Genomic DNA, 26,989 nt, shown 5'->3' on the forward strand with positions numbered 1-26,989 from the left:
TGACCAGACAGGGTTGATGATGAATAAAATGTATATAGAATATACATTGCAATTGCCAATAAGGAGTTACATATATATTAGTATGGTGAATAGAAATGTGTTCTAAGTATTCTTAGAAATTTTCGGGAAGTATTAAATTTACTTTTTTTTGCGTCATATTTCCAAGTTTTACGTCATATTTTTGTAAATTTAGGGCATAAGTGTGTGCATATTTGCAGAGTTTTTTGGTCATAGGAATTCGAGCCCTAATTATGATATCGATTCAGTTTATATGTTCGTTTTTCCAATCATTGGTCGACACCATATTTGTTCGTCACTACTTCCAGTCGGAGATGCCGGGATTTGAACACCGAAACTATTTCGAAAGACCGATCCAATCCAGACATTGAAGAAGAGGGAGCGGGCGAACTGCTCGACATTTCCTGCTGTGTGAAGACACGAGTTTTGGAAAGACCCGTATCGCTGTTATTCATGCAAGAAAGAAGTTACAATTCTGTGAGAGTTGTTATCGCCTGTTCCCTATAATGAAGAAAACTTTGTACAAGTTCTCGGGCTGAATTCAGCCGCTCTCATGCTGCGTCGCGGTGAAGTGCTCAGATGGAAACAAACATCGAAGTTCTGCTGACAGAGGCCGAAGTTGCAGTCGCGTCCCCCTCTGATAATGCGTAAAACGAATGCGCGACTGTGGAAAAGAGGTCCAGAGTCAATAATTTTTCCTTCAAAAGTTTTCTTTACTTGGCTTGTCTCCTATCTCCTTCACATTGACGAGTCGAGTTTGAGAAATGGAATTTAAGATAAGGAAGAACAGTAATAACGATGAATGTGAATTTAAAGGGGCTATTTTTAAACTTTAACGGTCTTACTAATAAACCGTGTAGTTTGTATACGAAACTTATGCAGAGTTGGGACAGAAAACGTTACTAATAAACCATGCATAAGCGATGGATGTGTAAACAATCCGTAACTGTACATGGGAATTGCTTTGCAGTAGTTATATGCACGAAAAAACTTCTTTAAGCGTTGTATATATAGAAAAAAATGGCCGCCCCTCTATCAGCTGTTAATATCGACTGTCAACCCAGGAAAAATCCTTAACCAGTAACTTATCCCAACCAGAATTCAACATTTACATACGAGGCGTGTTCTTAAAGTAAGTTCCATTTTCAATATAGCTGTCGCATCGCTGCAATCGTTATTATGCGCATATGTGTTTTCTTCTTCAGTCCTCAGGCAAGCTGTGCATGCAGTCTCAGAGCTTCAGTCCGTGTGTGTGGTTAGTTGTGATCAGTTGAAATTATTAAAGTGATCGAGCACCCCGCCGACTGTGAGATGCAGTCTGTTATCCGTTTTTTGAATGCGGGAAATATCAAACCAGCTGACATTCATCATCAACTTTGTGAGGTGTATGGTGATGATGCCATTAGTGATGGAATGGTCAGGAGATGGGTTAGGAAGTTCAACGAGGGCCGCATCTCTGTGCTTGACGAGCAGCATACCTGTCGGCCATCTTTGATCAATGACGATTTGGTGCGTGCTGTCGATGAAAAAATTCATGAGGACAGGAGGTTCACAATTTCTTCGCTTTCCTTGAATTTTCCACAAATGTTGCGGAGTGGTTTGCAGGCGGGTGAACTCTACAATGAGGGGATAGAAAGATTTGTGCCACGACTCGATAAATGCCTCAATAATGGTGGAGATTATGGTGAGAAGTAATTGAAGTGTGGGGAATACAATGCTACAAAAATGGTTTGTAAATATTTTCCCGTTTACTTTCTACACCCTTTTGGAACTTACTTTAAGAACACGCGTCGTATCAGCACAATCTAGTACAGGCCTGCACAAACAGCGCTCAACGAGAGCGCGCGCTCCTTCGGAGCGGGAGAGCGGTGTTTACCGCTCGCCGAAACGGAGAGGAAGATACGTCAGAATGACATAGACTTGCTATAGCTATAGGTAGAGGAGAGAGAAACGACCACTCAGTTATCTAGTGGAGTGCAGTGTGTAGGCCTATTCTCAGTAACTGTTTCACGTTGCTTACCTACTGCTACAGTACAGTATGAAGGAATCTAAAAGACGGAACATAACATTTAACATTTAACGATTTACAGCTCGAAATTATTGATCTTCAACGTGACCTAAGGACTAAAGATCGTTTGAATAATACTACTAGCCTGGTTGAGTTTTGCAAGACTAAACATTAGCAATAATATCCGCGACTACACAGGCTGGATGTGAAAATGATTGCTATGTTTGGCTCAACATTTATATTTGTGAGCAACTGTTTTCTATAATCAACTTTAATAAAGGCAGACATCGAACATCTGTAACTGATGTTTCATTACGATCAGTAGGCTACTGTTCCTTTCAGCTGCCAACAGCATAAAACCTCATTTTCATGTACTGATAAATAAAAATATAACAAAATGATATTGTACATTTAAATAGCTATAGAATTACTATTATTTCCGTAAAATAAATATTTCTTTATTAATTAATAATAGTGCTAGATAGTTTTGTAAAAACTGAACGGCAATTCATTTCATGAACACCTTGTGTACATTTTGTACGAGATCACCCCTTCTTCCAGTCCACCCTTATACAGAGCCCAGCTACTACCTGCATTCTGCTCATGAACTGTGAGCCGGCTCGGAGAGCGCAAACCTTGTGCAGGCCTGGTCTAGTATATACAGTCACGAAGCTCAATACTTAATAAATATGCATCCATAGATAGTTGCTAACCTCCAGGATCGCTACTATGGCCTTATCACAACCTTTCCCTAACAGACGATAAAATGTATACTTTCGATATCGTGTTCTTTTGAAAAAATTAACACCTCCCTTCCACTATTGAAATACGAAATACATAAGGTTTATATATTATTTTCATAAAGTATATATTATATTTTATAAACTCGCCTTCCTGGATCTTTCGGAAGAATAATAACTCTGACCTCCTTTTCTTACAATTTATAGTATTACAAACGTCTCCTTATCCAATATTGTTATTCAAATTATTGTATTTTAGCCATGTACAGTTATTACAACCGATAACGAACATTTCACAGTTTACACAGCTTTTCATAACAATGCGAAATACGACACAGTCAATGCCTTTTCGATCTAGATAAGGCCGTAATGTACAGTATGTTCGGGTTTTCTATTTAAGTGTGTGGAGCTCAGTGAAATATTATATTATAACTTTATTGCGTATCATTGCTAAGTTTTATTTAGTGTAATGTGTCCGTAAGTTCCGTTTACTTCTTGTTGCATAATATGTTGCAGAAATAATTACAAAACTGTGTTCTTTTAATGTGAAGAGAATTTTTGCATGTTAACATAATCTGTTCGCATCAATATTTTAAGTTTATAATGGAAGCTATTTTGAGGTTCAATAAAAAAGAATTTATATTGTGATTTTAATTAATTTAGCACATCTACCTTCCCTAATTGTAGACAGAAAATTTACCTTACCACTCTTATGAAATTAGTGTACGTACGATTGTGTTACTTCGTCTCTTAGGTAATAGATAAATACAGTAACTCAGTACTCAATTGTAGTATTCAAATACAGACAAATTGAACGTGCGGGGTATCATAGATGATATTATGCTTAATTGTAATGTATAAATGCGAATATTGAAGTTCTGGTACAGTAAACATAACCCATAATTTCAACATATCAAAATATCCGTGCGGTGCAACTGAAAATTATTGAATCGTGCATCAAAGAATGTACACGAATTTCGCAATATTTAATCCAAATAAATGCAGGTAGGCCTATTCCCATACGAACAACGTAATTTTCACATCAAAAATAATATTACACCTTAACTCGTAAGTGAATTATATCTGAAGTGTCTTATAATCATTGTTTTAAATTTTATTAATACAATTACACTACATTTTAGAGAAATATATGTTACTCTTTATGCATTCCAACTAACTTATATGGTTGAATAGCCGCCCTTCATGATCGGGATAAGCGAGTCACATGGTCTGCCTTATGGCCTGCATTAGATCACGATGGCAGTGACACAGTCTATTGTTCCTAGTACTCACAGCGCTCCAAGCGGCTAGCAACTATCACGAGAAATGCAAGAAAATCATCCGAAGCTTCGTGACTATATACTAGACTGTGATATCAGCTTAAGCCCATTTCATTTTCCCTGCTTTCTCCTTGCAATGTCGTTCAACTTAGTCCTTGTTCTTTGGGAAAATTTGATTTCTATAGAGGAGTTCGTAGTCCTTGAAGGTTTCTCAGTTCCTCACAGTCCCATCCCACATGCAGGCAGCGTTTTTCCTCACCTCGTTCTCGGTCTCTTGTGGCCTCCTTTCCCCGTCTCTGGGATCCCGAACTGTTACTGCGCATACCCGTCGATTGCAGTTGAGTCTCATTGTGTCCAACCTATTTTCATTTCGCAATTTGTGATGCGGATACGGCATTATTCACTTGTGTCCTTTTTCTTATATTTGTGTTTCTGATACGTTCATTCACTGTGACTTGTAAAATTTTCCTTTCTATTTGCTCCGAGTTACTTCTAGGGATGTCTTCTGTCGTTGAGTTGAGTTAGTGTCCAAGTTTGTGCTCCATAAGTACACAGCTGTCTAACAAGCAAACGTTTGATGGGGGCAGATAAAAAAGTTAATTTTTTTTTTCTTCCGCAATGTTAATAATGTCAAAAGAAATCCTTATATAAATTTTGGACGCTCGACCGCAATTACGAGGCCGTCCAGAAAGTGATTTTCCCTAGGGCCGTTTGTAGTAAAAAAGCACAATTGCATGGAAATATTTATTGAAAGATACAGCAATTGTTGCGCTATTTGTCAACATATCCCCCACTGGAATTGAGACATTTGTCATATCATGAGATCAATTTTTGTGTCGTAGAAGTCAGCCGCCTCAGATCGGAACCAGCGTTTGACTGCGTCAGCACCTCTCTCTGTCGATCCCATGGTATGAAAAATGTCTCAATTCCGATGGAAAATATGTTGAAAAATAGCTCGACAATTGCTGTGTCCGTTCCAATGAATTTGTCAAATGAAATTGTTTTTTTTTTCTGTTAGCGGCCCCTGGCGAATTAATTTTTTTACGTCCCTCGTAATTGCGGTCGAGTGGCCAAAATTTGTATAAGCACTTCTTTTGACATTATTAACATGGTGGAAGAAAATAAATAACTTTTTTATCTGCCCCCATCAGGATGTTTGCTTGTAAGACGTCTTTTTTAATTTCCAATTCCTGTGTTGTATTTATTAGGATGAAGTTCAAGCTCCAGAACTTTTTACAAGCTAGTGATATTCGCCTTTTTCATTTATTTGATGCTGCTGTTAAAGACTGGCACGCTTTGACCTAAGTAAACGTATTCTTAGACATAGCTAGCTAGCCCTTTCCGGCTCTACTTTGATTTGGATTTCTTCGCTGTTGGTCATTACTTTCTTTTCGTTAAATTCATTACATTGACTCTGTGGTTGTTTCAGCTTGTTTTCAAGTTTGTTTGCTGCTTTTGCAAAGAGCAGGCCTACTACATTAGCTGCAAACCTTAGATTTGTTATTTACCTTCCATCAATATTTATCCCATGATTGTGCCAATCTATTTCACGAAACAGTTATTCCAAGAGACAAATAATTTCGGCGATAATGGGTCTCCTTGCTTGACACCTCTGAGAAGTACGAATGCTGATCTTTATTTTTCCATTTTAAGGTATGTATTAACGTTTGAAATGGCGTTTTTATGACTAATTGTAATAATGTTAGCTGCAAAATCCTAGTACAGAGCATTCTACGCATAAACAGCAATAACTCAGTGAAAGAAATTTCAAAATTGAGTAATTTTTAGAAAATATATGGCAATTTGAAGAAATAGAATAATTTTTAATTAATCATTTTTTTTAAGGAATCAAAAAGTGAAATTGAAGTTTCTGATATATGGTTATGTTAGTCTACTTCCATATGTTGTCTGATAAATATCTTAAAAGGTTGGTTAAAAAATGTAGATTTTCCTCCAAAACGTTAATACATACCTTAATCTTGACTTTGCTTTTTAAGTAGATCTTCACTAGTATGCATATATATTACCACTCTGTTCCCTGTATCAACAATGCCTTGAGTACGCATGGCTGATCTGCATTGTCAAAAGCTTTCATGAAGTCTACAAATGCGATAATTATAATTTTAAATTGAATTTCTGCGTTTTTTTTTTTCCGAGAATTTGGCATACTGTCTGTAGGTGTTCGATAGCATAAAAGCCTGTCCTGAAGCCTGCTGCTCTGGTGGTTGGGTTTCGTGTACATAGTTCCTTAGTGGAAACAAAATACTGGATTTGTTTTTAGTTACGAGTACGTGCCTGAAATTTTCGTAGTGGTTAAATAGGGATGTACTGAAAAAAAAGTACTTGATAGTAAGGTTCAGGTTATAAATTATAATTAAGGAACACTATCATGCATAATTTTGTAGAATAAAGGAGGTCATGGAAACTTGTTCCACCCAGCCAGAAAGACACTATCCAATATCTAAACTCTCATTATAAAGGGACTCTATCCTTTCCGAACCTCCTCTATCATCTAAGCCAAAGACATAGAAAGTTTTTACTCTACCCTTGGTCGCAAAGGGAAAAACTCTGAGTAGTTCGTTTGCGATTCAAACGAATACTTGGAATCACAGGCTGAGATGATTGTGAACGAATCGTTGGAAAGGATTCGTAATGTCTTATTGATTGAATCGTTGGAATCGGCTCCTCAAAAAAGAATCCTGTTGCCCAGTTCCAGTTTGAAACCCATGATAGGAAAGATCTTCCCTTTTTTCGATACTATCAATAATCGCCTAAACTATCGATAGTAGGTCTGTTAGAAACAATTTGACTATCGATAGTTTGCTTCCACCATATATAGTCCATACTACAGAACGTCCATATGATAAAACGTCCATAAGGTCAAAATGTCCATGTACTAAATGTCCATACGACAGAAAGGCCAGATGATAAAACGTCCAGAAGGTCAAAATGTCCATAGTGTCAAACGTCCATAATGTCCAAATTCAAAGGAAAATTCTGCTTGAATAGAACACAATAAATTTTATTCCATAATTCGTACAAATAAGTTATTAATCATCGGGAACCGGAGCCCCACTTTTAAGATGGTAACTAATACTTTTAAGATTTAAGAGAATTTCTCCTTTTTCTTTGTACCTGTTGTAGTTTCTCACAATCTGGAGAATTTGCCTTTGATTCGTCAAATACGTTTCATTCCCGGCTCTTTAATTTGTACGTGCCTCACTCTTGCTTGCAATATTTGTGTCCAAATTCCATTTTCTTCGCGCTTTAGGCACTGTATAAATCGCCAAGTGGATGGATGTACAGCCATCACGCGTTGAAGAAGATTGTGCCATTCTTCTACCGCGTTGTTTGTGTGCTGCATGCCTTTCAGGTTGGGGAGGTTCATGTTCCTGTATCGCCAATATATTTTTGTCCTATCTCTGTTAAAGTCATGATGTTGGTACAGGTATCCACGAAAAGAAAGAAGTGGCTTACCCTTCTGTGATGGCACTAACTGAGGATTTCGTTCCGTCTTTAGAAACTTCAGTTCTGATTAGTTCTGCATTTGAAAATTTTTACATAGATTACTATAACTACCATGAACAATGGCTATAGTGTACATTATAGAGCTATGGACATTATGACTCTGGACATCAGAGTGAAGTGGACATTATAGAACTATGGACATTTTCAACGTGGACATTATTCCATGGACATTTTGACGTATGGACATTACAATCCTGGACTTTGTCTGGTAACCGATAGTTTTAGTTGAAGTCGTAACTATCAATACTATCGCTAACACTATCAACTATCGCCCATCACTATTGCAAAACCATATCTGCGACAGAAAAAACTCAACGTGGGTTCAATACTGTGGTGGGGGAACTCGTATTCAGCATCCATTGGTTTGCTGCGGAGAGAGCTTTAAGAATTTTTGTATGCTTTATTTGCATAAATTCATATATTGTTCTTCAAATTATGCCACGACTAAATTGATTTTATACAAAACTGTTCTTGTGCATTGGGCACACATTTTTTTGCGTGGAATATTTTGCTATATCTAGAGCAAATACTCGTATTATCTTCAACTCTGAGCGCGGTAACAGTGTCGCAGCTGTGGTTTAGCAGATGGGTCATAGCATTGCCCTCCCCCCTTGAGGACACTTCGTGGATTTTACCAGCTCTTTCATATACTTTACCTTACTTTAAAACAAATTTAATTTTCTCCAGAACTATAGCAGATAAGGAAACAAACTTTTGACAAATCATAAACGGATCCTGCTGACTTGATCGATACCCATAGTAAGTAACTAAGATTATTTTCTTTCAGTTGACGGTAATTAAACTCTGGAGCGATACTTTTCAATTATTTTTTTTACGTTTGGTACTATTTTCTCAGAACTTAATGAAGATTTTTACACATTTTGTAAAGTAGTTCGACATTGTAGATGCAAGCTTTTTTACATAAAGTCTTAATTATTTTTAAGTTATTAATTAACTTAATAAAGTTATCACTTTGATTATGGCAATAAATAAATTAAGAATCAATAAGTATTTATTTATTTATTTATTTATTTACTTATTTACTTATTTATTTATTTACTAGCCGTACCCGTGCGCTCCGCTGCACCCGTTAGAAATAAATATAAAGTAATTACATAATTAAAATAGGACATTTGATCCAGGGAACATTCGTGTTTGATATAAGGATAAATAGTTTATTATGTTACTTAATTTAAATTGTATTTGCATAATTAAAATGCGATAATTTTGATCCAGAGACCACTCATTTGGTCATAAAAATTATTTTAGGAAATACAGGAAACGAATGTACAGAATAGCCTATCAAGTTTTCTGTGCATAAGAAACTATTTTAATCTTACCTGTCCTTGATTCACTCAGAAGTTACTGTAATAACATTACAGAATTATGTCCATCTAGAGAAACTACACTTTTCAATGGTGAATTAATAATTAATTATACAAATCGGTTAATTTAGCTTCCGATATCACTTCATACAAACAGAGAAACATTATCTGTAGGCTATCTTTCATAGCTTTCGATTGTTGCTGTCCAAGGCTCCTTATAGACGAAGTCATTTTTTTTTAAATTCATTACACGGCCTTAGATGGCAGTTACTTTAATTTTAAAACTCATTTATCTCATTAAATATCAGTCCTATCAAACTTTTTCAAGGAACAAAACTTATGGGAAATTATTTTTAAAGAAACTTTTGTTATGTAACATTTTTCACAAAAATCAATAATAAGCGAGATATTTCGATTTATTTAATTCAGGCCCCCTTATAACCCCCTTTTAAATAATGTATTTTGAATGCCACATAGCCTAAAATCTAAGTTACAACGAACTTAATTTATATTCCAATTTTCATCGAAATCCGTTCAGCCATTATCGCGTGAAAAGGTAACAAACATACATACAGACAGACATACATACAAACAAAAATTTCAAAAAAGCGATTTTCGGTTTCAGGGTGATTAATTATATATGTTAGGACCAATTATTTTCGGGAAATCGAAAATTACCAGAAAAATTTCGGCTACAGATTTATTATTAGTATAGATTTATTTATTTATTTATTTATTTATTTATTTATTTATTTATTTATTTATTTATTTATTTATTTATTCTGGTGTAGTTAAGGCCATCAGGCCTTCTCTTCCACACCACCAGAAATACAAATACAATAACAGAAATAAAAAGGAAAAAACACTATAAACAAAGTAAAGTCACACAAAAATATACACAGGTTGCAGTCACACAAACTTTAAATGAGTGATTAAGTATAACTAATTGTATCCTAACTAATTAACTAACATAAACAAGAAACTTGAGATTTTAATCTAGAGTAAAAGACACAAATCAACACTTCTGGCAATACCTAAAAAGCATTAAATAAGACAAAATTTTCCAATTTAATTTTGAATTGTGATAAAGTCCGGCAGTCCCTGACGTCATTAGGTAACGAATTCCAGAGACGAGGTTTTTCTACAGTGCAGGAGGATGAGTATAAAGACGTTCTATGATGAGGGATAGAAAGAAGTGCTTGATGCCGGTTTCGAAGAGTTGTAAGAAATTGAAAGCGCGATAACAGGTAATTCGGAGTAAGGCTTTATATTAAAAAAAATCATTCACTTGCATTGTCAAACTGCAAGTAAACAAAGTACATAAAGTTTTTAATTAAGTTCTGATAAGTAGTTTTGAGACAGTTGTATCGTACGAAAAAAAAGGAAAAACTAAATTTAAAATAATATAAAATAAATTCCACTTCAAGATTTAATTATGATAAATTAAAAAATAATCTGACTTGCTTATTATGGGTATCAATCAACTCATCACGGTCTGTTTTATGATTGCTGAAAATTTCGTTCATCTGTTACAGTTCTGGAGAAAATTCAAACTCATTTGAAGTAAAGTAAAGCATACGGAATAGCTGGCAAACTCTGCAAAGTGTCCTTTAAATATTTAAGGCTGGTTCACAATAAAACTGGAACAGAAACGAGAACGAGTACGGAAATAATGTTAAAATAAATGTATTTAAATGTGAGCATTCACAATAGTTAATTTTGAATACTCCCATTTAAATGAATTTATTTTAACATTATTTCCGTTCTCGTTCTCTTTGTCGTTCCCGTTCCCGGTTTATTGTGAACCGGCCTTTACATGTCCACCGCTCTGGAGTAACGGTTAGCATGTCTGACCGTGAAACGAGTGGGCACGGGTTCAAATCCTGGTTGGAACAAGTTACCTGTTTGAGGTTTCTTCCGAGGTTTTCCCTCAACCCATTAAAAGCAAATGCTGGATAACTTTCAGAGTTGGACTCTGGACACATTTCACTGGCATTATCAACAGTAATCTCACTAGACGTTTTGATTTATCTAGAGAAAATCAAAACTCGAGTGGGATTTAATTGACTATTACACGATTAGAAGAAAGTATATAAAGATTAGAAGTAACGAAGTACTCCAATACAATAAAATATTAATTGACTTACGAAAATACAACTGTCTTCAAATGTATTATTGTACCATCTCAACATTACAAATATTACGCTAGATGCATGCTAGATGGCAGTAGTGTCTTTATACAGACACTGTAATGATCACTATTCAATAAATCTTAATATTAAACAATCTCTGATACGTGACTATCCATAATATCATATAGCAGAAGTTCTTTTTATCCTCTCAGAGCAGAAGCTATAACATAACCTAACTAATATTCACAAGTGTTAGAAAAGTTTTAATTAACGACGATGACATAAAAAATAAACATGAATAATTTTAAAAGGAATAATTATTGAATGTACAATTTTCAAATTTGAATGTGGTTGGTGGTTCAATTGATGTTATATTGGACGTGTGCGTAATAGAAATGGAACTCGTTGATTTAGGCCTACATGGTGTATTCAACTTATTCAGAATTTCCGAATGAATAATTTTAAAAGGAATAATTATTGAATGTACAATTTTCAAATTTGAATGTGGTTGGTGGTTCAAGTGATGTTATATTGGACGTGTGCATAATAGAAGTGGAACTCGTTGATTTAGGCCTACATGGTGTATTCAACTTATTCAGGATTTCCGAATGGTGCTCTTCATTTATTTGTAAATGGGATTTCAGAAGATGCATAGGTATGATCAGTGATTTTTATTAATTCTTGTTCTTGAATGCCAATGCGAGTCATATTTGAAACTGCTGTGCATCGACTGGAGTGGTTTGTAATTTTATATACATTTTTGACGTCCAGACCAGCGCAGTTTCAAATGTTGGCAAACAAAGAAACAAATGCTAGGGACGCGATAAAATTAAACAAATGCTAGGGACGCGATAAAATTGTGCGATAAGCAGCCATGATTGGTAGAAATACGTTCTTTCGTACCGTTTTATTGGTCAAAAGTAGTATGACGTAGTAAGAGTGTAATAGTCACTTTCATTTCTCTCAGGCGCTAGATAACTATCGCAGTTGATAAAACTTCGTAAAATAAATTAAGATGTATATTTATATGCAATATATTTTGAACGATTTTAACAGAATGTATATGTATTGGTTTGCTGCGTTCAGTTAGTGAGACACAACGTTCATTTTTATCATCTCTGTCAATATTTCGTGACACAGATTCCCAAGAATTTCAACTCGTAAGCGAAGAATACAGTGTCTATCATCCTTATTCGTACATATGTAATTTAAACTAATAAGACAACATTATGTACAAAATAATTATACTCATATACTAATAGTAATGTACGATGCTTTGAAACCATTTCTTAGAACGTTAATTTACAACAGTTTTTATTTTAAGCTCTAATTAATAAAAATATTAATAAAGACTGTAAATTTATTTCAACTCAACAATAGGATTTTATTCTTCCAACAATAATTCCTTTCTACAATTCGCCTTAAACGCTCTCGTCAACAATTGGATTTTCACTCAACACAGTATTCGTTATAGCACTCCACCGACGACAATGACAATTTACTTGGACTAGTACGAACAACAATGAACTGTTAATCTTAACTAATATTTACAAAGCACTATTTACAAATCAGAATTATCAGTTCTCAGTTCACAGTTCTTCTAGCTCAGTCACTCGAGTTCACAGTATCTCGAACCACAGACCTTCGGAGACAGTCCACTGTACTCGAACTCAGGTCCCTCCAACTGCGGTCCACTGCACTCGAACTCAGGTCCCTCCAACTGCGGTCCACTGCACTCGAACTCAGGCCTTCGGATGCTGATACAGTTGCGGACGCACACTCGAGTCGAACTCCGGTACACAAGACTGGCTTGCTTGGTCTGGCTTACTCACTGACTGAATAACTGAAAACTGAAACTGCTCGAGTTCGCTGGCGTTTCTTCTTTTATAATCACAGCGACGTAGCCTCGAAAGTTCGACGCGTCTCCAGAGATTGCACTCCAGAGAAATCCAGAGCCCTCTCCTCTCTACCAGCACCAGTTGCGCGCGCACTCTCGTCGCGTTGACGTAATACACCCCCTCTGTTCTCTCCGCCGCGCGCCGTCCCACAGTGCTCCGCGCGATCTTCTCTCTTGCGGGACGCTCGTCGTGAGTTCGAATCTCACGTCGCTATCACAATACATTACTTTGAGAGTAAAAGTGTATGTCATTTATATTCGTACACTTGAGTCATTTTGACTTATTCGGGGTGCCGTGCCTTAATGGTAACAGCGAGTGTGCATTACCGCGTGCTCTAGGGTTTGTTTTGCTTCAGCAGTCAGTTCTGTTCAAAATGGGCAAGTCGAAGGAACTCAGTGTCGAGCTAAAGAAGACCATAGTCAGACTGGCTCTTAAAGGTTATTCTTTACGAAAAATAGGCAATATAGTAAACAAAAGTCATTCCACGATACAATACGTGGTTAATAAATTCAAATACCGTGGATTTACTGCAAATCAGAAGCGAAAACCAAAAGAAAAAATACTAAATGAGAGGGGGAAAAAAGGTTTAAAATAAGACAGATAAGATCAAATCCACGGTTAAGTGTGCCGAAACCACGTCCTCTCATGACAAAAACCACGAGGAAAACTGTTAGTGTAACAACGGTGCGACGTGTCCTATATAGATATGGATTTCATGGTAGAAGGATAGAAAAAGGCCCTTTGTAAGTAGAAAAAATCGAGCTTTAAGAATTAAATTTCCTAAAGTTCATGTAAATTAGAAGCAAGAATTTTGGGACAGTGATGAGACCAAGATTAATCTTTTCGGATCCGATGGTGCCCATAGAGTGTGGAAAAAGAAGAATCAGGCCGATAAAGTGGATAACAATCTTCCCACTGTGAAACATGGAGGTGGCGTTATAATGATTTGGTGCTATAAGTCTTCGAAAGGCGTAACATCGTCTCAATTGATGCAATTATGGGCAATGTAGTCTATAACAACATTTTGAAAAATAATGTCAAGGAAAGTGCAATAAAATGGATTTGCTGTCTGTCTACATTTTCCAACGAGACAACGACAGCAAACATACGGCCGAAATGAACAAACACTGGTTGATATGGAACGTCCCGAAACAACTCCATACTCTTCCTCAATCACCCGATCTGAATCCCATCAAGCATTTGTGGTCCAAACTTAAGGAAAATATACATAAAAATACAATTTCGTCCAAAGAACACCTCAAAACTGTTGTGCTGGAAGAAAGGCGAAATTTCACTCCTCAGCAATGTAAAACGTTGGTAAATTCCATGCAGAGAAGATGTCAGGCAGTGATCGAAGCCAGAGGATAAGCAACTAGGTATTAGAACGTAATTGTTTGTTATTTATGTATAGTTATTTAATTTTGTTACTAACTGTACGAATACAAATGACAGGTAGAGAAATTATATACTTTGTTAAATTTCGGTTATTTACATGTTTATGGTATACAGGTTGTTCCGAAACTATACGTTCCAATTAATACAGAAGGTAGAGAACATGAAAACAAATATATTTCGATAAGGAATCGATGGATCGGCCGAGGTGGCCCCGTGGCCTGGCAACCCAGGTCACCTGACCTCACGTGTCTGGATTTCTTCCTCTGGGGGCATATGAAGCAGCTGGTGTATGAAACCGTTGTGGAAACAGAAGAAGGCTAATGGTCGCGCATTCGAGCAGTTCCTGTGAATGCCACTGATGTAATTAGCATGCTAAACTACCTTCTGTGTAAATCGTCCCTAGGATCAGAAATTGCCTTCAGGGACCATATGTACCATTACAAAATATATTTGTTTTGATATTCTCTACCTCCTGTATTATTTTGAACGAATAGTTTCGGAACACTCTGTATATGGAATTTACTTTTTGTTTTATTTGTATTCATAATGCTACTGAACAGAATTTTCAAAGAGAAATGTAATACCACAGTCTACTATATACAGTCGCGAAGCTTGAGGTGATTTTTTGCAAATCTCGTGATAAAGCGCTCCAAGCGGTTAGCAACTAGAAACAATAGACTGTCCACGGTCGACTTTGGACTGTGTCGTATTTCCATCGAGTGCTAGCTCGTTGCGTATTTCACATTGATGCTTGTGAAATGTTCGTTATTGGTTGTAATGAAAATGTTAATGGCTAAAATACAATAATTGGAATAATAATATTTTACTAGAGACATAGAAAAATTAAGTTTGTTTTAATGAAATTTATTGATCACGTTTTATTTTCAATACTGGTGGGATTATTATTGCTTAGGCCTACTTTTTTTTCAAAGGATATGTTTTTAATTATAGCTGTTAATTTTGTTGTTATTTTTATTTCTTACTTTACTAGAAACTTAGAAAAAGTCTGTTACAATAAAATTTATTGATCACTTTTTATTTCCAATTCTGGTGTGATTATTATTGCTTAACCTCATCCCACTTTGTTAACTACGTAAGCCTAAACTACAAGTACCGGTACACGTAAGTTACTCCATTAATTCATATTTCCATTATTATTGTTGTAAAGGGAAATGCAAATTAATATTTATTGATTTCATAGTTAATTATCGCTATAATCTTGAATGAGTGAAGCGATTATAGTAAATTTCAGTTCGTTTTGCACAAACAAAAATAATATTAACCTATTTCTTGCAGGTATGTTCGAGTTTATGGTGGAATTTAATATACTCCATTAAAATAATAAATTAACTTTATGCATTTAATATTTCAATAATGGAAGGAAGGTGTTAATTTTTCCAAAAGAACACAACGAAAGTGTAACATATTTTGTCGTCTACTAGGAGAGAGATCTGCGATGATGAGGCGATAGTAGCGATCCTAGTGGTGGGCAACTACCCATGTTTGCATTTTTAGTACATATTGAGCTTCGCGACTGTATATAGTAGACTGTGGTAATACCTTCATTTCATGTGTCTTTTATCACGAAAGTTGTTACATATTTTCACCTGTACGAATAAGACTGATAGACATTGTACTAACTAGCCACTTGGCCACCGGCGTGGCTCAGTCGGTTAAGGCGCTTGCCTGCCGGACTGAAGTTGCGTTCGGGCGCGGGTTCGATCCCCGCTTGGGCTGATTATCTGGTTGGGTTTTTTCCGAGGCTTTCCCCAACCGTAATGTGAATGCAAGGTAATCTACGGCGAATCCTCGGCCTCATCTCGCCAAATATCATCTCTCTATCACCAATCTCATCGACGCTAAATAACCTAGTAGTTGATACAGCATCGTTAAATAACCAACTAAAAAAAAACTAGCCACTTCTTCAAGTGATATCTTGCAACCACGCTTGCGTTCATCTAATTGTCGTGTGCAGATACGCTCCACTGGCTCGAACCCAGACAGATAATACTCCTTCCCATTGGCTAAAACATGAGTGACCGAACAGTAGACGCCAAATTTCACTCACGTCCCGACATTGCCGCACTTCACGTTTCAACAATTCATCGCCTTTGGATGTCACTATCACGCGTGGGCAGGCTTTGTCCGCTAGGGCAGCGAATCTGTTGCCCCTTGCTCTTCATCTCAGACGGTCCACAGGCTGACAAAGAGGGTTGGCGAAGTGGCGGGCGGCCTAGAAACGAGCAGTGGCGCTTTACAGTCCTACCAGTGCCATTGTAATCTGATTATTTCAGTGTAAAAGCTGACCCATAGAAAAGCGTGCACATGAATTCATTAAACATACATTTTAGCGTGATTATAGTAGGATCTCGTAAGAGCAGTTCCCAAAAGGCTAATTTGGCCATCTCTTCAGTGTTGCCAACTAATACCAGATATCAACAAAGAAGGTAAAATCACAATGCCATGTACTAAAATAAATAATAATAATAATAATAATAATACTAATAACAATAATAATAATAATAATAGTAATAATAATATAGTCGTAAAATAACGATGTCTTGCTTATTTACTTATTTATTATATCTCATCTTTATGTTGGGAGGTGTTTTCTAAATGGTTCAATAATTTGTGAAAAAGTATATTTTCCTTCTGGACCTTTCGCACTTTATGTTTGTAATTATTAGTATGATGTATTTTGTTTGATCACGTGAAATGATTAGTGCGCATAATTCCTTCTTCATTATGTTCTTCCTTCAGTTTATTATACATACAGAGACGTCACTTTATTTCTACTAACATTTCTAATATTAACCTGGCTATACCTTTGGATCAACGATTAAGAACCGGAAACACGTTTGAAACCCCCCTTCCACGACTGGAGTTCGATGATACTGGCGTAATATACAAACAAATCACTTTACTAGGTATAGGAGGGAAGAAAAGCAGTTCATACATTTACGTAAACTAGGAAATATCGCAATTTTGAGTTTGATAATTTTCATTAGGTTTTTGTTTAATCAAAAAGAAATACAGTATTAACAATAAGTGTTTTTACTCACGAATTGAGCTTTCCATGCTAACGTATTCATTATGCAGTGTATATTATACTGTCTACAGCACATTAGAGTACACAATAGAGAATGAAGTTAAATTGAAAAATAATCATAATATGGATATTTAAACACATTTTTTAAAATGGTGGCCGTTCATTTCGATAAAGGCTTCAGTTCTAATTGCATATTACCTCACTATAGACTATTGTACGCAATTCCAATTACCAGCTTCGTACTTCGTATCAGTAACTCCTGTTGAAATAATTCTGTACGTACTCTATAAAAGAGACCTTACGTATTGTAAATTCAATCTTCACTTCTGCCCGATCCGAAAAGATAAAATTACTCAGACATGCTGTCCGTCCAAGTGGTTACGTCGCAGCGTCGTAGAAAGGGAGAAAATCACTTGACAGTTAATTACTTAACGAGGCCCTTTTATTTAAGTTATTTTAAACAGTTATATAATATTACGTAGACGTCCAATTCCTAACAGAAATTAATGTTCCCAGAAAAGAGCTAAGACGGCCCAGCCACTAGCATTTACAGAGAGGCGAAGAGAAGCAGGTGGGGGAGACCGGGATGCGACTTAGGCAAATGGAAAATGATGCAATATTGAAAGCTCTTTCGTCACTGGAAAACGCGAACATATTTTTGGAACGTACTGTTTACTATGACCGTAAGGCTACTATGACTGCATATGCGGTCTTTGATCTGTATGGAGGGCGGTTGAACTTCTTTAGTAGAAGAGGTGGGAGTGAAGTACATCCAAAAACTCAGGTACAATAAAAATTGAAGTAAAAATAAAATGATATCGCTGTATAAACTATAGATTTCTGAAGTATAGCCTATTCTGAATGACACACGCTTTCTTTCTTGAAGCCACTGCCATGCTATTTCCTCTCCTTGGCATTATTGTAATAAAAATCTAAAAACGAAAGAAGCGGAGGAACTTAAGTAAATAGAATGGGAAGAAACGGAACGGACGAAAAGGGAAGGGAACTCAATGGAAGGAAACGGAATGAGAGAAAACGGAACTGAAAAGAACGGAGCGGGAGGGAACGGACTTGAAGGAAACATAACAGGAGGAAATGGAACGGAATGAAACGAAGCGGGGGGAACGGAAGTAAATAGAATGGGAAGAAAAGGAACGGACGAAAAGGGAAGGGAACTCAATGGAAGGAAACGGAATGAGAGAAAACGGAACTGAAAAGAACGGAGCGGGAGGGAACGGACTTGAAGGAAACAAAATAGGAGGAAACGGAACGGAATGAAACGAAGCGGGGGGAACGGAAGTAAATAGAATGGGAAGAAACGGAACGGACGAAAAGGGAAGGGAACTTAATGGAAGGAAACGGAATGAGAGAAAACGGAACTGAAAAGAACGAAGCGGGAGGGAACGGACTTGAAGGAAACGGAACGGAATGAAACGAAGCGGGGGAACGGAAGTAAATAGAATGGGAAGAAACGGAACGGACGAAAAGGGAAGGGAACTCAATGGAAGGAAACGGAATGAGAGAAAACGGAACTGAAAAGAACGGAGCGGTAGGGAACGGACTTGAAAGAAACAAAACAGGAGGAAACGAAGCGGGGGGAACGGAAGTAAATAGAATGGGAAGAAACGGAACGGACGAAAAGGGAAGGGAACTTAATGGAAGGTAACGGAATGAGAGAAAGCGGAACTGAAAAGAACGGAGCGGGAGGGAACGGACTTGAAGGAAACAAAACAGGAGGAAACGGAACGGAATGAAACGAAGCGGGGGGAAGGGAAGTAAATAGAATGGGAAGAAACGGAACGGACGAAAAGGGAAGGGAACTTAATGCAAGGAAATGGAACGGAAAGGAACAGAGTGAGAGGGAATGGACCGGAAGAAAATGAAACGGAATGAAACGAAAGCAAAGGAAACTGGAAAAAATGGAATAAGACGCAAAGGAAGGAAAAAATGGGAGGAGACGGAGCGGAATGAAACGAAAATAAACGAAACGGGAAGAGAAGGAATAAGAGGATACGAAAGGAAACAGAATGGGAGGAAACGGACGGATACACGTAGAATGGAAGAAAATGTAACAGGAGGAAACTGAATGGGAGGGAACGGAATGTGAGGAAACGGAACGGGAAGAAGCAGTAGGCAACCGAATGAAAAGAAACAATGAGAGGAAAGGGAAGGAAACGGAGTGGGAGGAAACGATAGGAAATGGAACAAGAGGAAACGTAATGTGAGGAAACGGAAGGAATAGGTAGAATGGAAGAAAACGCAACAGGAGGAAATGGAAGGAAACTGAATGGGAGGGAACGGAATGTGAGGAAACAGAAGGATATACGTAGAATGGAAGAAACTCAACAGGAGGAAATGGAAGGAAACTGAATGATAGAGAACGGAATGTGAGGAAATGGAAGGATATACGTAGAATGGAAGAAACTCAACAGGAGGAAATGGAAGGAAACTGAATGGTAGGGAACGGAATGTGAGGAAACGGAAGGATATATGTAGAATGGAAGAAAACGCAACAGGAGGAAATGGAAGGAAACTGAATGGGAGGGAACGGAATGTGAGGAAATGGAAGGATATACGTAGAATGGAAGAAACTCAAGAGGAGGAAATGGAAGGAAACTGAATGATAGGGAACGGAATGTGAGGAAATGGAAGGATATACGTAGAATGGAAGAAAACGCAACAGGAGGAAATGGAAGGAAACTGAATGGGAGGGAACGGAATGTGATGAAATGGAAGGATATACGTAGAATGGAAGAAACTCAACAGGAGGAAATGGAAGGATATACGTAGAATGGAAGAAACTCAACAGTAGGAAATGGAAGGAAACTGAATGATAGGGAACGGAATGTGAGGAAACGGAAGGATATACGTAGAATGGAAGAAAACACAACAGGAGGAAATGGAGAGAAACTGAATGGTAGGGAACGGAATGTGAGGAAACGGAAGGATATACGTAGAATGGAGGAAAACGTAACAGTAGGAAATGGAAGGAAACTGAATGGGAGGGAACGGAATGTGTGGAAACGGAAGGATATACGTAGAATGGAAGAAAACGCAACAGGAGGAAATGGAAGGAAACTGAATGGTAGGGAACGGAATGTGAGGAAACGGAAGGATATACGTAGAATGGGGGAAAACGCAACAGGAGGAAATGGAAGGAAACTGAATGGTAGGTAACGGAAGGATATACGTAGAATGGAAGAAAACGCAACAGGAGGAAATGGAAGGAAACTGAATGGAAAGGAACGGAATGTGAGGAAACGGAAGGATATGCGTAGAATGGAAGAAAACGCAACAGGAGGAAATGGAAGGAAACTGAATGGGAGGGAACGGAATGTGAGGAAACGGGAAAATATATGTAGAGTGGTGGAAAACGCAACAGGAGGAAATGGAAGGAAAGTGAATGGTAGGGAACGGAATGTGAGGAAACGGAAGGATATACGTAGAATGGAAGAAACTCAACAGTAGGAAATGGAAGGAAACTGAATGGGAGGGAACGGAAGGATATACGTAGAATGGAAGAAAACGCAACAGGAGGAAATGGGAGGGAACGGAATGTGAGGAAACGGAAGGATATACGTAGAATGGAAGAAAACGCAACAGGAGGAAATGGAAGGAAACTGAATGGGAGGGAACGGAGTGTGAGGAAACGGAAGGATATACGTAGAATGGAAGAAAACGCAACAGGAAGAAATGGAAGGAAACTGAATGGGAGGGAACGGAATGTGAGGAAACGGAAGGATATACGTAGAATGGAAGAAAACGCAACAGGAGGAAATTGAAGGAAACTGAATGGGAGGGAACGGAATGTGAGGAAACGGAATAATATATGTAGAATGGTGGAAAAGGCAACAGGAGGAAATGGAAGGAAACTGAATGGTAGGGAACGGAATGTGAGGAAACAGAAGGATATACGTGGAATGGAGGAAAATGTAACAGGATGTAATGGACGGAAACTGAATGGTAGGGAACGGAATGTGAGGAAACGGATGGATATACGTAGAATGGAAGAAAACGCAACGGAAGGAAATGGAAGCAAACTGAATGGGAGGGAACGGAATGTGAGGAAACGGAAGGATACACGTAGAATGGAAGAAAACGCAACAGGAGGAAATGGAAGGAAACTGAATGGTAGGTAACGGAATGTGAGGAAACGGAAGGATATACGTAGAATGGAAGAAAACGCAACAGTAGGAAATGGAAGGAAACTGAATGGGAGGGAACGGAAGGATATACGTAGAATGTAAGAAAACGCAACAGGAGGAATTGGAAGGAAACTGAATGGGAGGGAACGGAATGTGAGGAAACGGAAGGATATACGTAGAATGGAAGAAAACGCAACAGGAGGAAATGGGAGGGAACGGTGTGTGAGGAAACGGAAGGATATACGTAGAATGGAAGAAAAGGCAACAGGAGGAAATGGGAGGAACGGAATGTGAGGAAACGGAAGGATATACGTAGAAATGGAAATGGAAGAAAACTGAATGGGAGGGAACGGAATGTGAGGAAACGGAACGAGAAGAAGCAGTATGCAACCGAATGAAAAAAACAATGGGAGGAAAGGGAAGAAAACGGAGTGGGAGGACACGAAAGAAAATGGAACGGGAGGAAATGGAATGAGGAAACAGAAGTAGAATAAATGGAATGGAAGGAAACGCAACGGAAGAAAATGGGAGAAAACTGATTGGGAGGAATCAGAAGGAAGCGAAATGGGAAAATAATTTGAAGGAATCGGAATGGGAGAGAACGTAATGGAACGATAGGAAGCAGTAGGAAACGAAACGGAATGTGAGGGGACTGAGGGAAACGTAATGAAACGTGAGAAAACGGAAGAAACACGAAGAAAACGGAAGAAATTGAAACGAGAGGAAAAATAACGTAAGGGATCGGATGAAAACTGTAGAGGGGAACTGAATGAGACGAAATGAAGCATAATTAAGAATAATACAAAACAGCATAGTAGAATCTTTGGTATGAGATGGAGGTGAGTACTCAGATTCAACATTTTCCCTGCAATGCTCACACCCACGGATTTGTGAACGTCATCAAGGACGCCTATAGCGAGACCAAATTACTCGACTGAGATTGATCTTTCAGTACATTTACTGCTAGGCTCGGATAGATATAATAGGACATATTTGTGCGGATATGCGAAGCAATAGTGGAACAGCGATATATTTGCAAAGTCGGAATATGAAACGTCATGAAACGCAATAAGCCAAAATAGTTTGTCTTTGTTTTCTTTTTTTTCGAACACAGCTTTCCCCAGTTACTCGAGAACGAAGACAGACAACCAACCAATTGCTTCACTTGCAACCCTCTGTTACTACAGAACATTGATTCAACAAATAGTAGCTATACCCCTGACATCCTGCAGCGCCGGTGGCACATCACGTGCTTGTCTAGAGGGTGATACTACATAATCTGGAAATACCTGTAGGCTTTGTACACAATTTCCAGTGTGATACATACGTTTACTATCCACCATTGCAATATTATTGCCTGTGGCGATCTTTGCTACGGCGCATGCGGATGGAAGTGACACTCACCCGGACTCAGCCCTTTGACGTTTCTCAGAAGCCGCAAATCCATATTCTTTCACTTCAGTGTAGTATAAAAGCAATATATTTTATTGTGCTCGAACACATATATAGGTCTATGAAACTAGTTAATGGTTGATATTTTATTCCCGTTTCTCAGCTACTATCCCTAACCATTACAACAAACAAACCATTTAAATATCACCAATACATACAGAATGAACAGTAAGTAATGACATTAATTTGACAGTGGCGTAGCATAAAATTTTGAGCAGGGGAAGCTAACTCAAGTTGTCTTTCATGTACATATGAGAAAACGTATTACAAATATATAGTCTTAAAATAAATAGTAGTCAATGTCAAGCCAGCAGTCCGAAGATTGGTTGGAACCTCGTAAGTAACATCAATGAGGCATGACCTCAAATGGTACGTAGTAAAATATGATTTCATGGTTTACACATATCTCTAACAAATAGACACGGTCATTTGTTTTTTTAAATCGCACTTTTGTTCGTAAGTCAGTCTTGATAATAGAATTGACCTAAAAATTCAAGTAAATTGGTGTCAGGAACTGTTATTTCACTGATTTAAACTATCACTGACTACATTGTTACTTCATTCTTTAGACATCATCCTGATAGTGCTGTATTTTCAAAATTGTCTCATAATAATCTCTTTCTATTATCTAATATTATTTGAAATATATTAACATTCTATGTATTTTAGCTTAATTCTGCTACACAGTTTATTTCAGTGTCTAATTAATAGTTCATAGTATTTTGTTTAATTCGTATATAACTCTTATATACATGTAACTCTCATCTAAATCAAATTGTTGAATTCTTTGTAAGTTCATGCATATGTATATACACGTTTTGCTGGTTGAGTGGAAGAGAAGGCCTTACGGACTTAACTCTGCCAGCTAAGATAAATCATCATCATTATTATTATTATTATTATTGTTATTATTATTATTATTATTATTATTATTATTATTATTATTATTATTATTATTATTATATCAGCCGCAATGCACACTAACACTTCAACTGAACAAACCCTCACGAAAGGGATAACTCGGAAACTTTCAATGTAAAAGCTAGCGTCTTCCGTGCCTTACGACAAGGGTAGTTTAGTTAGAAATGGATGGAAAATCTGCGGGGTGGGTTACACAGAAGAAACCAGTCTGCTTGGAAGCTGGTGGGTGCAGGCTTCTTGTTTACTGCTGCATCACAAATCATCCTGAGCTGCCGCATCACAATATTTAACGCAAAAATATAAATTCTATTAAAATTAATAAATAATTTTGTTCATAAACTGCAGGTTTATTATGAAATTATTATTAACTGGGGAAGCTGAGCTTTTTAGCTTACATTGACGCTACGCCACTGTAATTTGAAGGCGTTATTCTTTGAGATATTTCAAACAAAAAAGTTTAATAAAATTTCTCTAATTTTGTCTTCCTTTTCGAGATAAAAATTGTTTATGTGAAACATTTCATAGCGTGTTCTTGGAAAACCATTGATTTAATTGAAAGTTAGGTTATGTTCTTGTTGTTTTGTCTGCAAGGTGTTTACTGTTTTGTGTTCTTGTGTGTCTGTTGTGGGTTTGTTTATTTTGTTTATGTTTCTTATTGTGTCTTGTCTTGTCTTATGTATTCGTGATGTTGACTTTGTGTGTTTTGTATTGCTGTTTCTATGTTTATGATGGTTTGTGTTTGTTTTTTGTACCTGTATTGTTTTGGTGTATGTTGTGGCTTAATCCTTTTTCTAGTAGTTTAGTTTCATTGTGGTTGAATGTTATGTTTGTTGTGTTGAATATTCTTGGGTGGAATTTGTGTTTCGTGGTGTATGTTGTTGTCTATTGTGTCTTTAGTGTGGCTAGTTTATTGTTGTCTTTTTTTCTGCTATTACTTTGTTTGTGTGTGTTAAATTAACAGTTGATAGAAATAAATTAGGATAATAATTTAAAATAGATTCACGATAAATGTGTTGTATAAAATTTAAAAACTGCTTGTAACAACAGTGTTTAACGGAAAACTGTGTAACATCTTCAGAAATTTCAACCCACAGAAATTTAAACTACATTCTAATTAATATTAGGATTAGATATTTGCTTAGGTTATAATATAGTATACATTTCATGAAACTTGTTAATAGAAATATAAGATTGTATTTTAGTATTTAATTTCAACTCATTGCATTTCATTCATTCATGTGTATAACTTATAAAACTTTGTACAGATTTGCTGAATGTATAGATTTGTAAAATTGTATTAATTTCATAATTGAAACGTAAGACTAATTCAATAGGAGACTTCATTAATCAATATCATATTATTATTATTATTATTATTATTATTATTATTATTATTATTATTACTATTATTATTATTACTATTTATAACCCTAACATACCTATCTCAGGTAAAATAGGGTTCTCTGTAAAATTGGAGTATAATAAATAAATTCCCAATATGCACAGCCAATTTAAGAGAGCAGTATATTATGATACTACACTGGTGGCCATAATTCTGGAAAATTTTTGTTTTTGTACTGAATTATTATAACATCTGCATTGATTCACAGATTTATACAATTGAAAACGTTACTCGTGACTGATTCGTTACTTATGGGGTTATAATAAAGGTATTATATTAAATCCTGAATATTTTAACAATAAAAACTAGTCCATTGTTGATTTTAAGATTATTGTTGATCTGTAGAAGCATTGTTGAGCACTGGTAGCATAAAATATGTACATTATTAATTTGTTTCTATCATTAGTCTGACTTAAGATTTCGTTAGGTGAACACCTGATTGCTTTACAACAAACTTTATTGATCATTTTATCACAATGGATCCACGAAAGAACTGAACACCTTCTAGGGCAGTCACACTTCGAGAAGAAGGCTACACAATCAAGGAAATTGCAAGAAAACTTGGTAATGGTGCTACATTGTCTGGCGTCCAGAAGGTATGGCAGAAGTACAAATCCACAAAATCTTGTAAAACAACACTTAGGACTAGTAGAAAACCTGAAGTAAGTCCAAGAGATGAGGCAGATTTGTCGAATAGCATTGAAAGATCGAAGGAAATCTTCTAAAGAGATATAGGAAGTTCTACAAAGCAATTGACTTAGTATTTTATGCTATCAGTGCTCAACAATACTTCTGCTGATCAACAATAATCTTAAATTCAACAATGGACCAGTTTTTATTACAGTAACTAATGGGAAATTATAATGAAATCTGAAATTAATATTTAGATCTTAAACGACAAGAACATAATTTCCCACATAGTAATGATAATTTATTGTTAAAATATTCAGGATTTAATATAATACCTTTATTACAACGTCATAAGTAACGGGTCAGTCACGAATAACATTTTCAATTGTATAAATATGTGAATTAATACAAATGTTATAATAATTCAGTACAAAAACAAAAAGTTTCCAGAATTATGGCCACCAGTGTAAGTGCTTGTAATAATTTTAGTTTTGTCCATTAAACGTGCAAACATTTGATCCGAACAAATGTGACATTGTAAAATTTCTTTGCAGAACGAAAATTTACATTTGTTCGGATCAAATTCCTGCACATTAAGACAAGAAAACTAAAATTCTTTCAATGATATATTATCATAATACACTGCTCTCTTAAACTGATCGAGCATATTGGAAATTAAATCAATGGCTTTCCAATAACACGTAATGAAATTTTTGACATAAAACAATTTTTGTCTCGAAAATGAAGCAAAAACGAGTAAAATTGTATTAAACTGTTTTTGTTTGAAATATCTCAAACAGTAACCCCTAAAAATAATAATATTACTCACTGTTCATCATATATATAAAATATTCTTCATTTCAGTTGGCTCTTATAATCTCCATTAAATCTAAACATTTCACATGACCCTAAACAATTATTATAGGTAACAAGAGAAACGAAACTTGTAACATTTTACTTAAAACCTACAGCAATCCATAGTTTGTCACTTGACTTTCTCTTTCCAGTTCAAATGAACCATAAAATATAGAAATTTAGCCCCTTTTTAAAATTATTTTAACTTACT

The 26,989-nt window shown here is 36.5% G+C and overlaps 1 protein-coding gene across 1 annotated transcript in view; it reads left to right on the plus strand.

Moving 5' to 3' along the window:
- The window catches only part of LOC138707601 (cell adhesion molecule Dscam1-like), a 386,068-nt gene that overhangs the window by 239,299 nt on the left and 119,780 nt on the right, over positions 1-26,989 (plus strand). The gene's annotated exons all lie outside the window — the stretch shown is intronic.

The sequence above is a fragment of the Periplaneta americana genome, chromosome 10 (genome assembly GCF_040183065.1).
Source record: "Periplaneta americana isolate PAMFEO1 chromosome 10, P.americana_PAMFEO1_priV1, whole genome shotgun sequence".
Classification (NCBI taxonomy): Eukaryota; Metazoa; Arthropoda; class Insecta; order Blattodea; family Blattidae; genus Periplaneta; species Periplaneta americana.